Source organism: Marmota flaviventris, chromosome 2 (genome assembly GCF_047511675.1).
Source record: "Marmota flaviventris isolate mMarFla1 chromosome 2, mMarFla1.hap1, whole genome shotgun sequence".
Lineage (NCBI taxonomy): Eukaryota > Metazoa > Chordata > Mammalia > Rodentia > Sciuridae > Marmota > Marmota flaviventris.
Genome location: NC_092499.1, coordinates 43,418,206 through 43,434,291, shown reverse-complemented (window position 1 = coordinate 43,434,291; position 16,086 = coordinate 43,418,206). Strand labels below are relative to the sequence as shown.

The 16,086-nt window shown below is 34.8% G+C and overlaps 1 protein-coding gene across 2 annotated transcripts in view; it reads right to left on the bottom strand.

The window, feature by feature from the left end:
- Positions 1-16,086, bottom strand: part of G2e3 (G2/M-phase specific E3 ubiquitin protein ligase) — a 61,719-nt gene that overhangs the window by 44,539 nt on the left and 1,094 nt on the right. The gene's annotated exons all lie outside the window — the stretch shown is intronic.

Sequence of the window (16,086 nt, the reverse complement as noted above, 5' to 3'; positions counted from 1 at the left end):
CCATTGTGTATATATACCACATTTTCTTTATCCAGTCATCTGTTAAATGCCACCTAGGTTGGTTCCATAGTTTAAATATCGTGAATTGAGCTGCTATAAACATTGATGTGGCTGTGTCACTGTAGCATGGTGATTTTTAGGTCCTTTGGGTATAAACTGAGGAGTGGGATAACTGGGTCAAATGGTGATGCTATTCCAAGTTTTCTGAGGAATCCCCATACTGCTTTCCATTGTGGTTGCACCAATTTGCAATCTCACCAGCAATGTATGAGCATACCCTTTTCCCCACACTCTTGCCAACATTTGTTACTTGTATTCTTGATAACTGCCATTCTTACTGGAGTGAGATGAAATATCAGTGTAGTTTTAATTTACATTTCTCTAATTGCTAGAGATGTTGAACATTTTTTCATATATTTGTTAACTGTATTTCTTTTCTGTGAAGTGTCTGTTCAGTTTCTTTTCCCATTTGTTGACTGGGTTATTTATTTTTTTGGTGTTAAGTTTGCAAAAAATATTTATGGAAAGGTCAAAGTCAGAGGTCTTGTACTATGATCCATGACTTCCAATAGAGTTATATCAATCAAGACAAGATTATACAGGCAGATTATAATAGAAGATAATTAAAAAGGCCAGAAATAGACCCAGACAATTACTTTCCAACAAAGATATCACAATAATTCAATTGTGGAAATCAGAGTTTATTCAATAAATAGTACTAGAATAATTGAATATTTGGAGGAAAAATAAACACTGATTCTACATACTGAATGTAATTCAAAAATGAAACACACACACACAAAAAAATACTCTAAAAAAAGAAAAAGAGAAATACCTTTATGATCCCATGTTTGGCAATGATTCCTTATGTAAGATAGACATACTGTGAACCATAAAAATAATAAAATAATAATAAAATTGATGAACTAAATGTCAAAATTAAAATTTCCGTATCAAAAGATACTGGCATGAAAATACAAAAGCAAGGCACTTGGGAAGAAAACATTTGCAAAAAATGATAATAATACAACTCAATAAAAAGATATCACAATTAAGAAATAAAATGGACAAAAGATTGAACAGACACTTAAATATTAGTATCTTTTGCTTATCAAGGAACAGTGTTAAGAGAATGAGACAAGCTTCAGACTGAAAGTATCTGCAAATCATAATCTGAAAAAGGACTTGTATATATATTTTTGGAAAAAATTGTCAAAACTCAATAATAAGGGACATTAAAAAATGGCAGAAGCCAGGAGCTCTGGTTGGGAGAGGTCTATATCTCCTCAGAAACATAAAAACTTGGCAAAAATTGTTGTAATTGAAAATGTCTCAGAGAATCTCAATAAGAGACAGAAATGACAGAAAGGAAACAAACAGAAATTCTGCAGCTGAAAAGTAAAATATTTGAAATGGAAAATGTACTAGAGGCATTCAATAGCACATTTGATAAGTTTATTGAGATTATTTAGCCTGGTGAGCAAAAAGAAAAATGTACAGAACTTAAGACATGGTGAGATACTATCACAGTATGCTTACTGGAACATACACTTAATGGAAGTCCAAGAATAGGAGAGAGGAGCAGGCAGAATATTTGAAAAAATAATGACTCCAAACTTCCCTAGATTTAATATAAGACCTCAATCTACACATTTTCAAGAAGCTCAAGGATCTCTTGTCAGGACAAACTCAAGGTGATCCACAACTAGACACAATAAAGACAAAGGGACAAAAGTAAACACAAAGAGAGAATCTTGATAGTAGCAAGAGGGATGTGACTGATCACACAAAAGAATCCTTAATAAGATCATTTGCTAATTTCTCATGAGAAATCAGGGTTCCAGGAAGTAGTGGGATGAAATATGCCAAGAAATGAAAAACAAAGAAACAAAACTGACCTATATATAAAGAATTCTATATGCAGCAAAACTGTGCTTCACAAATAGAGGTCAGTTCATACACTCTTATGGGAGGCAGGTGAGTAAACAAGTATTTCATATAAACAGTGTGGTAAATTCTATACAGAGAGTGGTTGGCTTCATAGAGGAGATGACATTGTAATTTGATTGTAAAGGATAAATACGTTGAGCAGGTATGATAGGAAAGGCATTCTAAGCAGAGTATGTGCAAAAGTATACTGGTGTACTTGATCATAGATGTTTGAAGAATGTTAGGAATTCCTTCTTGCAATTTAGTGGATTCCACCATGTGGTTGAACTATATGAATCTTCTTGGATTGGATAATTAGATAATAATACAATGCCTTCCATTGCCTGGACATTTTCCGCCTGGGCTTGACTATTCCTCAGTAGGCAAGGTCTCATTCCAACCCTAGCTCCCCTCCTACTGACCAAGTCAGGCTCTATGCAACCAGTTCTGTCAACATTTCCACCTATGGTCAGGGCTTAAGCAACAAAAAGATGTTCAGTCACAGCTCTAAGAGGACCAAGTCCTCTCTTTCCTAAAAAATGAGCCCCTAATAAGAAAATTTATCTGCTACTTCATTTGACACATAGCAATTAAACCGTGAAGATTCTGAATAGGAACCAGGCAAAGGAACAAGGGGAGAAAGAATCCAAGACTTAGTTCACACACATTCCTGGCTCTCCCTGTAACAGTGAACAGCCCACTTCCTCTTTGGGCTTCAAATTCCTTAGTGGCAAAATGGGGATTCTACCACTTACCTGTTAGGACTCTTATGTGCAAAGTGGAAGATAGAGTTAATGGAAAGAGGAAGAGTGGAAGGAATTCAGCAAGTATCTAAGGTTTCTAACTTCAAGAATGACAAGGTTTCCAGATCTCTTATTGTTAATCATGGTTTTCTCTGGGGAAGAGATGGGGTAAGAATTTTCTTTATAAATTTTGGTATAGTTTGAAATGTTTTACAATGAACATGATTTATTTTGTAATCAAATATATTTGGAATGGATCTTATATATCAATAAAAAGGTTTTTAAAAAGCTTGCATTGTGTGGAAAGTCATCCAGGAGGTAGATAAAAGTGATTTGTTTCTGCAGAGGATCAGAAGATCCAGGGTCTGAGGTGGGAGGGAGACCTTTTCCTTGTGTATTCTTTTGAACTCATGATTCTCCTGTCTCAGCCTCCTGAGCCACTGAGTATACTACTGTTTCAATGAAAATTACTTCAAATTTTTTTTTAAAAAATAACTTTTAAAGAAAATAAAAATATTTAAAGAAAAAGTGAGAAAAAAATGAAAAATTTTCTCACTTTTTTCTTTAAATATTGTTATTTATGGACATTAACAAACAAAAGTTGATTTCATTATTAGCAGATCTGCCTACTAGAGATGATGATGGCATTAGACAGTAACTCTAAGTCATATGCTAAAATAAAAACACTGGTAAAAGGTAACTAAAGAAGTAAGCATAGGGCTGGGGTTGTAGCTCAGTGGTAGAACTTGTGCCTAACACACGAGGCACTGTGTTCAATCCTCAGCACCACATAAAAATAAATAAATAAAATAAGGGTATTGTGTCCATCTGCAGCTAAAAAAAAAAAAAAAAAAGAAGAAGAAGAAGTAAACATAAAAGCCAAAAGTATTATATTTTTGGTGTGTAATTCCTCCTTTTTCCTATATGACTCAAAAGAAAAATAGATGAAATAATTATAAAGCAATGCTACTGGACACAATATGTATAAACTAAGGGCACCTTATATATAAACAAAATGGGCACTAAAATGCCTAATGATGTAATGTATCACAATAACAACATAAAGGGGGAAGGATGGTTCACATAGGAGCATATTCTTCATACACTATAAAAACTAAGTGGATATTAATCAAACAAGGTTGTTATAAAATTAAGATATTAATTGTATTTTCATTAATTTGTATTATTAATTGTAACCCTCAATATAACCACTAAAAACATAACTAAAAAATGCAGAAAAGGTAATGAGAAAGAAATTAAAATGATACTATAAAAATCAGTTAAACAAAAGAAGGCAGTAATGGAGGAACTGAGAAACAAAGGGATATGAAATACAGAAAACAAATAGAAAATAGCAGAAATTTCTCCTTAGTGGTAATTACTTTAATAAAAAACTTACTCTCCAACTAAAAGGTGGCAATTGACAGAATTTAAAAAAATAGATTCATCCTTATATGTTGTCTACTAGAATCCCACTTTAGATTCAAAGACATAAATGGTTGAAAGTTAAAGTATGGAAATAAGTATTCCTAATAAATAGAACCCAAATATGAACTTAGGTGGTTCTACTGAGACAAAATAAATTATAAATCAAAGACTGTTACAAGACCCAAAGAAAGACATTAAAAATTGATTAAAAGTTCAATCCATCAAAAAGATATAACAATATAAACAAACCCTCACCTAAGAACTCCAAAATATATGAGGTAAAAATTGACAGAAATGGAGAAATAATTTTAGACTTAACAGATACATAGAACATTCACTCCATTCAACAACAGAATACAACACATTCTTCTCAAATGCACATGAACATTCACCATGGATAGACCATATGTCAGACCACAAAAGAAATTTCAATAAGTTTTAAAAGACTGAAATCACACATAGTATTTTCTTCAACCACATGGAATGACACTGGAAATCAGTAACAGAAGGGAAACTGGAAAATTCACAAATTTGGAGATTAAATAACACAATCTTAATTAGACAAAAGGTCAAAGAAGAAATCACAAGGGAAATTAAAAACAGAATGAAATAAAAACACAGTATATTCAAATTTAATGTCTGCAGCAAAAAAACAAGACTCGGGGAAATTTATAACTGTACATGCCTACATTAAAAAAGAAGATCTGAGATGGGCACAGTGGCACACATCTGTAATCCCAGTGATTTGGGAGGCTGAGAAAGGATGATAGCAAGCTCAAGGTCAGTCTGGGTAGCTAAGCAAAAATCTGTCTGAAAATTAAAAATAAAGGGGTTGGGGATGTGGCTCAGTGGTAAGGTGCCCCTGGGTTCAATCTCCAGTACTAGGGGTGGGGGAAAAACCCAAAACAATAAACCTAACTTTGTAACTGAAGGACAAAAAAAAAAAGAGCAAACTAAGCCCAAAGTTAGTAGAAGAAAAGCAATAATAAGGATTAGAGTTTATATAAAATAATAAAGACTAGGGAAAAAATGAAAAAAAAAGTTATTTGAATAGTTCTTCAAATGGACAAAACTTTAGCTATACTGACCAAGGTGGGGGGGGGGGCTTAAATTACTAAAATCAGAACTGAAAGGGAGACATTGCTACAGACCTAACAAAAGTAAAAAGGATAATAAGGGACTACAATGAATAGCTGTAATGCTAAGTTAAATAATTAGCAAGTTAAATAAGTCAGATAAACTAACAAAACTGACTCAAAAAGAAATTTTCAACAAACCTACACCAGAGATTAACACCAATCTTTTTCAAACCCTTCTTAAAAAAAAAAAAAAAAAAAAAAAAATAGAAGAGGAAAGAATATGTCCTAACTCATTTTATAAAGTTAGTAATATCCTGATACAAAGTCAGATAAATATATAAAACTATTGACCAATGTCCCTTATGGATAAAGATGCAAAAATCCTTAACAAAATACTAGTAAATTCAATCCTTACTAAAAAGAATTATCAATCGTGATCAACTGGGATTTATCTCAGGAATGCAATGGCAGTTAAACATATAAAAATCAATCAGTGTAATATACTGTATCAACAGATTAAAAAAGTCAAATGTTCATCTCAATTTTCTGGTGATGCAGAAATGGCATTTGAGAAAATCCACTACTCTCTCATGATAAAAACACTCAACATTTTAGGAACAGAAGGAAACTTCCTCAGCATGATAAAAGTTATCTATGGGGACAAACAACTAACATATTGAATGGTGAAAGACCGAAAGCTTTCCACCTAAGATCTGGAACAATATGAAGATATGAACTCTCACTGCTTCTTATTAACATACTAGAAATTCTAGCCAGAATAAGGCTTTTGAAATAAGATCCACCCAAATTGAAAGCAAGAACTAACTATTCAGAGAAGATATCTTTTTTAAAAAAATATTTATTTATTTATTTTTAGTTGTAGTTAGACACAATATCTCTAGTTCACTTGTTTATTTTTATGTGGTGCTGAGGATTGAACCCAGGGCTTCATGCGTGCTAGGCTAGCGCTCTACTGCTGAGCCCCAGCCCCAGCCCCAATATGATCTTATGTACAGAAAAATTCTAAAGAATTAAAAAAACCCTGTTAATTGCTGATAAATACAGCAAAGTAACAGAATACAAGATCAACATACAAAAATCAGTTGTCTTTCTATATAGTAGAATGAACAATCCAGAAAGGAAATTAAAAAATTTAATTTACAACAGCATAAAAAACTACTTAGTAATAAATTTAACTAAGGAGGTACAAGTAAGACTTGTGCACTGAAAACTATAAACAGTGCTGAAAGAAATTAAAGAATCCTAAGTAAATAAAAAGATTCTGTATTCATGGGTTGGAAGACTTTATATTAAGATGAAAATATTCCTCAAAGCAACCTATAGATTCAGTTTAATTCCAATCAAATTCACAATGACCTTTTTGCAGGAATGGTATAACAAGTCTTAAAATTTATGGGGAATTGTAAAGAACCCTAAATAGACAAAACAACCCCTACCCACAAAAGTTGAAAGTCACACTTTCCAATTTCAAAACTTACTATAAAGATACAGTGATAAATGGTGTTGGCATAAAGACAGACATAAATCAGTGGAAAAGAAGAGTCTAGAAATAAACCTATACATTTATTGTCAATTGATTTTTAATAAAGATTCCAAGACCATTCAAAAGTGAAAGACTACTCTTTTCAACAAATGGTGTGGACAACTGAAAAGCCACATAAAAAGAAATGAAGTCAGATTCCTACCTCATACCATATACAAAAAAATTAACTCAAAATGGATCAAAGATTTAAATATAAAAACCCAAACTATAATATTATATAGAGCAAATCTCTGTGACCTTGGACTTGGCAACAGTTTCTGATATGACATTAAAAGCACAAGCAAAAAAAAAAAATAAATTAGATTTCCTCAAAAATTAAAACTTCTGTGCATCAAAGAATACCATCAAGAGAATGAAAAGACAGTTCATAGAATGGGATAAAATATTTGGAAATCATATATCTAGTAAGAGCCTAGTATCTAGAATATCACAATTCAACAACAAAAAGATAGGTAACCCAATTTAAAAGTGAACAAAACATCTGAATAACTTCTCCAAAGAAAATATTCAAATGGTCAACAGGCACATGAAATAATGTTCATCATTACAGGCTTATGCAAATCAAAACCACAATGAGATACCACTTAATGCATACTAGGTTTGCTATTTATTTGGGGGGGGGGGCGATTGGGGAATTGAACCCAGAGGTGCTTAACCACCAAGTCACATCCCCAGGCCTTCCCCCCCCCGACCCCAGGAAAACTTTTTAATATTTTTTATTTAGAAACAGGGTCTTGCTAAGTTGCTGAACTCAAGATCCTCCAGCTTCAGTCTCCTGAACCACTGGGATAAAATGTGTGTGCCACCGAGTCAGGCAAAGTGGAACAGGGAGCCATGGAGCAAGCCTGTAATCCCAGTGGCTCAGGAGGTTGAGGCAGGAGGATAGCCAGCTCAAAGCCAGACTCAGCAATTTAGCAAGGCCCTAAGCAACTTAGTGAGACCCTGTCTCAAAATAAAAAACAAAATGGGCTGGGGATGTGGCTCAGTGGTTTGGAGATCCTGGGTTCAATCTCTGCTGTCAAAAAAAGTGTGGGTGGGGAGAAACGAAAGAAAAGGCAAATAACAAGTGTTGGCAAGGATAAGGAAAAATTGGACCCCTCATACATTGCTGGTAGAAATGTAAAATTACACAGCCACTGGGGAATACAGTATGGCAGTTTGTCAACATGTTAAATATAACTGTCATTTCACTCAGCAATTCTACCAAGTGTATATCTCAAAGAACTGAACAGGTATTCAAAGAAAAACTTGTACACAAACGTTCACAGCAGCACTATTTAAATCATTATTAAACAATCACCAGACTAGTGGTGGCAATGCCTGTAATCCTAGCAGCTCAGGAGGCTGAGGCAGGAGAATCATGAATTCAAAGCCAGCCTCAGCAACTCAGCAAGACTCTGTCTCTAAACAAAATATTAAAAAAGGATGGAATGTGGTTCAGTGGTTAAGACCCCTGGATCATTCCCTGGTACCAAATAAAAAAAAAAATCCAATTGTCCATTAAATGATGAATGGACACAAAATGCAGTATATCTACACAATGTAATATTATTTGGCAAAAAAAAAGGAATGAAGTATAATTATCCCTTAGTAAGTGTGAGGGACTGTTTCTAACATCTCCCTCCAACTCTTTCCCACAGACAACAAAATTCTTAGATGCTCAAGTGTTATAGAAAATGGTAGAGTATTTGCATATAGCCTACCAGAACCTCCAGTATCCTAGATTATTTATAATGCCTAATACAATGTAAATACTAATACTTGTTATACTGTATTGTTTGGGGAATGACAAGGGAAAAAGTCTACATGTTCAGCACAGACACATTTTTTTCCTAAATATTTTCAATCTATGGTTGGTTGAATTTGAATATGCAAAACCCATATGCTACTATAAGGGAATCTCAAAAACATTAAGTGGAAGCAGACATTAAAGGTCACACATTGTATAATATCATGTATAGAAAATATCCAGGCTAGGTAAATCTGTAGAGACAGAAAGCAGATTTGTGGTTTCTAGGGATTGGAGGAATGAGGAAGTAGGCACTGACTGCTTAATATAGTATATGGTGTTTTCTTTTGGGATGATGGAAGTAATTTTGAACTAGATAGAAGCAATAGTTTTACAACACTATGAATACACTAAATGTCACTAAATTATAATTTAAAATGGTTAATTTTATGTACATTTTCCCTAAAAAAGAATCAAATGTACACCTACTTTTTGTCAAATGTACATATGATATGGCCAAGAAAAATGATGGTGTATCTTTCTTTGTGCACAAATGTCCATTGTAGGTTTATCTATAATGGCTAAAAACTATAAGCAACCTGAATAATCATCAATGGATGGATTTTAAAAAAATGTGGCATATATGCAATGAAATATATTCACTAAAACTCAATGAACTCTTATAAATGAAATTACCAGATGGATTTATTAAGGATATCTGTTTAAATTAAAAGAAAATTGAGTTAAATTTTATCTTGACTTATATATCTAGTCTTCAGGAAACAAATTTCCCCTGTGTCTCTGCATATTGGCTCCCTATGCCCAGTGCTGATATTTCTTTATGATTCCAATGTCAACCAATACATAAAAAGAATTCCCAGCTTGGCCAAAATTCAAGAAGAAATCATGTGAGTGGTCTAGTCTACACTGTAAACATGCAGCTGGATTCAAATATCTGTTTTGCTTTGGCTAGAGCAGAGGTGTTAGTTGAGAGCATATTAATATTATATGCTCCTTAAACTAACCCCACCTACTGGTGTTTAGAACGATGACCCTAAAATATTGGGTAGCTTGGATATCAAGTAACTGTCTTAACTGTTCAAACTGAAAAAGAGAAGCAACCTTTTCTGTCTTTTAATTTCCTAACGCTCTGAATTAAGTTCTTTTCTCATTATATTTAACATATATCATTCTAATAATTAAAAAAAGTCACCAGGAAATCAAATATAAGAAAATACAATGTAATATTACCAAATATTTTGACACCTCAGTTTCCTCTTAATTTGGGGATAACAATAAAATGGTTGTGAGGATTAAGTGAGAAATATATATAAAGCATTTAGAATTCCACGAATATTAGTAAACATTGCTCTTGATTTTTCTCATTTGAAATGTCTTTTGAGATTAAGATATCAATACTTATTTTTTCGTATTTGTGAGGTTTACAAACCATATATCACTAAAATCTCTAAGGAACTACACAGAATTATATTCTATCAGATAAAAAGCAAAGCTTTTTATTTTTTAACTTTTCCAGATTAACATAAGACATGATGTGCTTAATTGTTAAAATTACACAAGTATTGACTGAACATACACATTTAGAGTATAAATACATTCAAAGTTCTGTACTACACAATGCAAACATAATGATGATGAGGACAAGAACTATCATCTAATGCTATGTTTATAACCAAATTGAACTGAGGAAGAAACACTCTGCTGGATATGGGTAAAATCTTAAGTGTAAATGAAAAGTTCAGAGGCAAAGTATACATAAAAATGGTAAAAGAACAGATCTGGAGAATCATAGTAGTAAGGATGGAACATCAGCAGGTCAGAAACAGTGTGGAAAAATATGAAGTCGATGCTTGGAAATAGAGTGGAACCAGACTATGCAGGGCTGGGTTAAAAAAAAAAAAAAAAGAGGGCTGGGGTTGTGGCTCAGCGGTAAAGCGCTCGCCTCACATGTGCAAGATCCTGGGTTCAATCCTCAGCACCACATAAAAATAAATAAAATAAAGATATTGTGCCCAACTTACAACTAAAAAATAAATATTAAAAAAAGAAAAAGGCTGAGATTTTGAATTATACATGGTAGACAACGAAAAGTCATTAGAGATTTTTATGGAGCAACATTTGGAAGAAGAGTGCAAAGAGGTAAGAAGCATTTATTTAAAAGACAATTTTTTTTCAGTTAATCTAGTTTCTGATCCTATTTCAAACATCTTATTCGTTGTGTGAGAACAAATTACTGAATCTCTTAACCTGTTTTCTTATCTGAAAACAGTAGTTACCTCATTGATATTGTAAAGATTAATGATAGTTTATGTAATATGGTTTGTACAATGTTTTGCAACTCAATATAACAAGAGACATATGGATTATTAATTATGTGCCACACACTAAAATCTTTACATGTATTTGTGGGAGACCAACCTTAAACGTGACTGGGTCACACTCCCCGGCTGGGTGCAGAGGCTCTCAGTCGCAGAAATGTGGCACCCTTCTTGGGTGCGAGGGTCGGTGTCTCATGCATGGGTGTGTCTTGCTACAGCCCCATGGGTGAAGCTATGCTCACCTGTTCCTTTGTAATATAACCCCTTGCCCTGTTTAGGATAGAATCTTCCATGGAAGTGTCTTGTGTGTGTCCCCTCCTCTAACTGTGCCCTTGGGTGTGGCCTACCCAGGTGTCAGTCAACCTGCTGACAGTGGACATCACGAAGATACTCAGCCCCCTGAGACCTGACCCCTTGCCTCATTTGAATAGCTTCCCTCAATAAAAGGGGTCAGCGTGTGCTCTTGCTCTCTCTCTTTCTGCGGACCCTTAAGGTCAGAGAAGCCGTCACAGTGACCCCAAAGAAAAAGGTATTTGTGTCTCTTGTGTGGTTATTTCGTGCAGCCCAGTTAGCCCAGTTTAACTAGAGTAACCCCTGAGCCTTTTAGTCGCGAGAACAGAAACCCGGCATGTATTAACTCATTTAATTCTCACAATAATCCTACAAGGTAGTTATTATCCTCAATAAACAGCTGAAGGAATTGAAACACAGAGAGTTTTACACAATTTGCTTAGGGGGTCACATAGCTATCACATGGTAAAAGATGGGATTCAAACCAAGGCAATCCAGTTCCAGTTCCATGCCTTTAAAAAATACAGTATCTTGCTTCTCTAAGAACAAGTGAGTATTTTTAAAACTCTGGTAGAATGTTCTAACCTTTCAGTTAAATATGCAGATTATTCATCCCATCCTCCACAACGACTGATCTAGAATCTTTGACATTTGAAGTTTAGGAATCAGCATTTACCTAACCCACAAAGTAGTGTATACACAATATAAAGTATGAAACTCACTGATTTAGGTGGATAAAACGAAAATTCAATGAAGAGTCCAAGAAGGGAAATGTAACAAATTAGAATGTAGAAATGAATCCTTAAGAGAGATTAGCCTTTGCTAGTGGCATATATGAAATGAGCAGAATGTCTATATGCAATACTTAGCAAAGGAAAGCCAAGGTCTTTGATGCAGTCTTATAAAAAATGTTTAAAACACTGCCTATTTAAACCTTTTCTTCCCCCTTCCCCTAACATTGAAAACAAAAATTCATTGGCAGGGATCGGGGAGTGGTGAAGACACTCCCATTTTCCCACTGTCTTGACAAGGTCACAGTGAGGATAAGTGCTGGCAAAGCCGCACTGGTGGGAAACCGAAACCATGAGACCCTTTTTTGTGTAATTGGGACTTTTTACTTTCATGCTCATATTCCTTACAGGAAGCATGAGTATGCTTATTGCTAAACCAAATTAAATTTCAGATGGCTAGAACATAACAGGTAGTGCATGCCTTGAACTACTTCTCAGCATACTGAGGACAAAATAGAAGGCTGTTCTCCTATCTCAGTACATTTAGGACAAAACTGACAATTAACAATCATTTTCCGAAAGGTCATGAGAATTTTAGGCACCACACTGAATATCAACTAAGAACCCAGGCCCATATCTCTGGGCCTCTAGAAAGCCTAATTATTATGCTTATTGCACAAAGCCCACCATATGTAGTTTTATTTGATTACGGGAAAGTTATGTTATACACTTAGGAAAGCTAAGGCAAATAAAGATACATTCCCCCTTTTCTATAAATCCTCTTTACTTCATATAGGGACTTATGATAAGCATAGTTAATATTGGGCGGTAAGTGGACTGATGTTCAGAACTTGCCTTTCAGTGAGAGAGATTACAAAGATATAAGAACTAGTGTACCTTGACTAAGAAAAAACAGAAACTCTTTGAGAAAGTAGCTCAACCAGTTTTTTGAATAAATGTAGGAATTAATTAAAGTAGCTTTATAAGACACATTTTTAGAAAAATGTTAGAAATATTATTTTATTTAGATTCTTAAGTTTAGAATTCTTAAATTTTTAGCTGTATGGGTCCTTAAGATGCTTTGAGAATAGTTTATAGACTTTAGGATATTTTAAGTATAAGATTTAAGGGAAAACTAGGGATAACAGGAACATACCTCAATATTGTAAAAGCTATCTATGCTAAGCCTCAGGCTAGCATCATTCTGAACGGAGAAAAATTGAAGGCACTCCCTCTAAAATCTGGAACAAGACAGGGATGCCCTCTCTCACCACTTCTGTTCAACATAGTTCTCGGAACACTGGCCAGAGCAATTAGACAGACGAAAGAAATTAAAGGCATAAAAATAGGAAAAGAAGAACTTAAATTATCACTATTTGCAGGTGACATGATTCTATACCTAGCAGACCCAAAAGGGTCTACAAAGAAACTATTAGAGCTAATAAATGAATTCAGCAAAGTGGCAGGATATAAAATCAACACGCATAAATCAAAGGCATTCCTGTATATCAGCAACAAATCCTCTGAAATGGAAATGAGGACAACCACTCCACTCACAATATCCTCAAAAAAAATAAAATACTTGGGAATCAATCTAACAAAAGAGGTGAAAGACTTATACAATGAAAACTACAGAACCCTAAAGAGAGAAATAGAAGAAGATCTTAGAAGATGGAAAAATATACCCTGTTCATGGATAGGCAGAACCAACATCATCAAAATGGCGATATTACCAAAAGTTCTCTATAGGTTTAATGCAATGCCAATCAAAATCCCAATGGCATTTCTTGTAGAAATAGATAAAGCAATCATGAAATTCATATGGAAAAATAAAAGACCCAGAATAGCAAAAACAACTCTAAGCAGGAAGTGTGAATCAGGCGGTATAGCGATACCAGACTTCAAACTATACTACAGAGCAATAGTAACAAAAACAGCATGGTACTGGTACCAAAACAGGCGGGTGGACCAATGGTACAGAATAGAGGACACAGAAACCAATCCACAAAATTACAACTATCTTATATTTGATAAAGGGGCTAAAAGCATGCAATGGAGGAAGGATAGCATCTTCAACAAATGGTGCTGGGAAAACTGGAAATCCATATGCAAGAAAATGAAAATGAATCCCTTTCTCTCGCCATGCACCAAAGTTAACTCAAAATGGATCAAGGAGCTTGATATCAAATCAGAGACATGGCGTCTGATAGAAGAAAAAGTTGGCTCCGATCTACATACTGTGGGGTCGAGCTCCAAATTCCTCAACAGGACACCCATAGCACAAGAGTTAATAACTAGAATCAACAAATGGGACTTACTCAAACTAAAAAGTTTTTTCTCAGCAAAAGAAACAATAAGAGAGGTAAATAGGGAGCCTACATCCTGGGAACAAATCTTTACTCCTCACACTTCAGATAGAGCCCTAATATCCAGAGTATACAAAGAACTCCAAAAATTAGACAATAAGATAACAAACAACCCAATCAACAAATGGGTCAAGGACCTGAACAGACACTTCTCAGAGGAGGACATACAATCAATCAACAAGTACATGAAAAAATGCTCACCATCTCTAGCAGTCAGAGAAATGCAAATCAAAACCACCCTAAGATACCATCTCACTCCAGTAAGATTGGCAGCCATTATAAAGTCAAACAACAACAAGTGCTGGCGAGGATGTGGGGAAAAGGGTACACTTGCACATTGCTGGTGGGACTGCAAATTGGTGCGGCCAATTTGGAAAGCAGTATGGAGATTTCTTGGAAAGCTGGGAATGGAACCACCACTTGACCCAGCTATTCCCCTTCTTGGTCTATTCCCTAAAGACCTAAAAAGAGCATACTACAGGGACACTGCTACATCGATGTTCATAGCAGCACAATTCACAATAGCAAGACTGTGGAACCAACCTAGATGCCCTTCAATAGACGAATGGATAAAAAAAAAGTGGCATTTATACACAATGGAGTATTACTCTGCATTAAAAAATGACAAAATCATAGAATTTGCAGGGAAATGGATGGCATTAGAGCAGATTATACTAAGTGAAGCTAGCCAATCCCTAAAAAACAAATGCCAAATGTCTTCTTTGATATAAGGAGAGTAACTAAGAACAGAGTAGGGACGAAGAGCATGAGAAGAAGATTAACATTAAACAGGGATGAGAGGTGGGAGGGAAAGGGAGAGAGAAGGGAAATTGCATGGAAATGGAAGGAGACCCTCAGGGTTATACAAAATTACGTATAAGAGGAAGTGAGGGGAAAGGGAAAAATAATACAAGGGGGAGAAATGAATTACAGTAGAGGGGGTAGAGAGAGAGAAGAGAAGAGGGGAGGGGAGGGGAGGGGAGGGGAGGGGGGGATAGTAGAGGATAGGAAAGACAGCAGAATACAACAGACACTAGTATGGCAATATGTAAATCAATGGATGTGTAACTGATGTGATTCTGCAATCTGTATACGGGGTAAAAATGGGAGTTCATAACCCACTTGAATCAAAGTGTGAAATATGATATGTCAAGAACTATGTAATGTTTTGAACAACCAACAATAAAAATTAAAAAAAAAACAAGATAAAAAATCAGAAAAAAAAAAGATTTAAGGGGACTTCTTTAAATGGGGATCTTATATTAGAAATAAAGTACAGGTGTACTTTAAACTTAAAGATTAATGATAGGTTGGGAGACTTAGAGTCTGGTTACATAGTTTGGCATCTGTCAATAAGAAAATATAGTACATCTTGGGAAAATCTGAAAAATGCAAATTAGTGACACATTTTATTAATGATTTTGTACCCATAATGATTGTTAAGGAAATATCACATCCTGGGAAAATGTAAATTGATGACACATTTTTTCTATACCCATATGATTGCAAAGCGAATGTCACATCTCGGGGAAAATCTGGAAATTGCAAAAATCAATTATGTATTCTATTAATAATTCTGAATTCATAATGATGAGAAAAATTGTAATAAAAGATGACCCAGAGAAAGCTGCATTACAGCTCTCTCTCTCTGGAGATTGCTCCAAGAAAACGATTCCTGTCTCATTCCTTGTGCCAATGCCACTCATCCTTCAGGACCCCTTGGACCCCGCTGGGGCGGGACCAGGGCAGGGGAGGAGGAGGAGTCAGCACTGGATGAGGGAATGTTTTTATTCTTAAATATTAAGTCCTACTTTAAAAAAAGATATCTATACATTTATATGGTACAATACCCTGATGCTAAAACCTTATAAGGAACTTAATATCCTT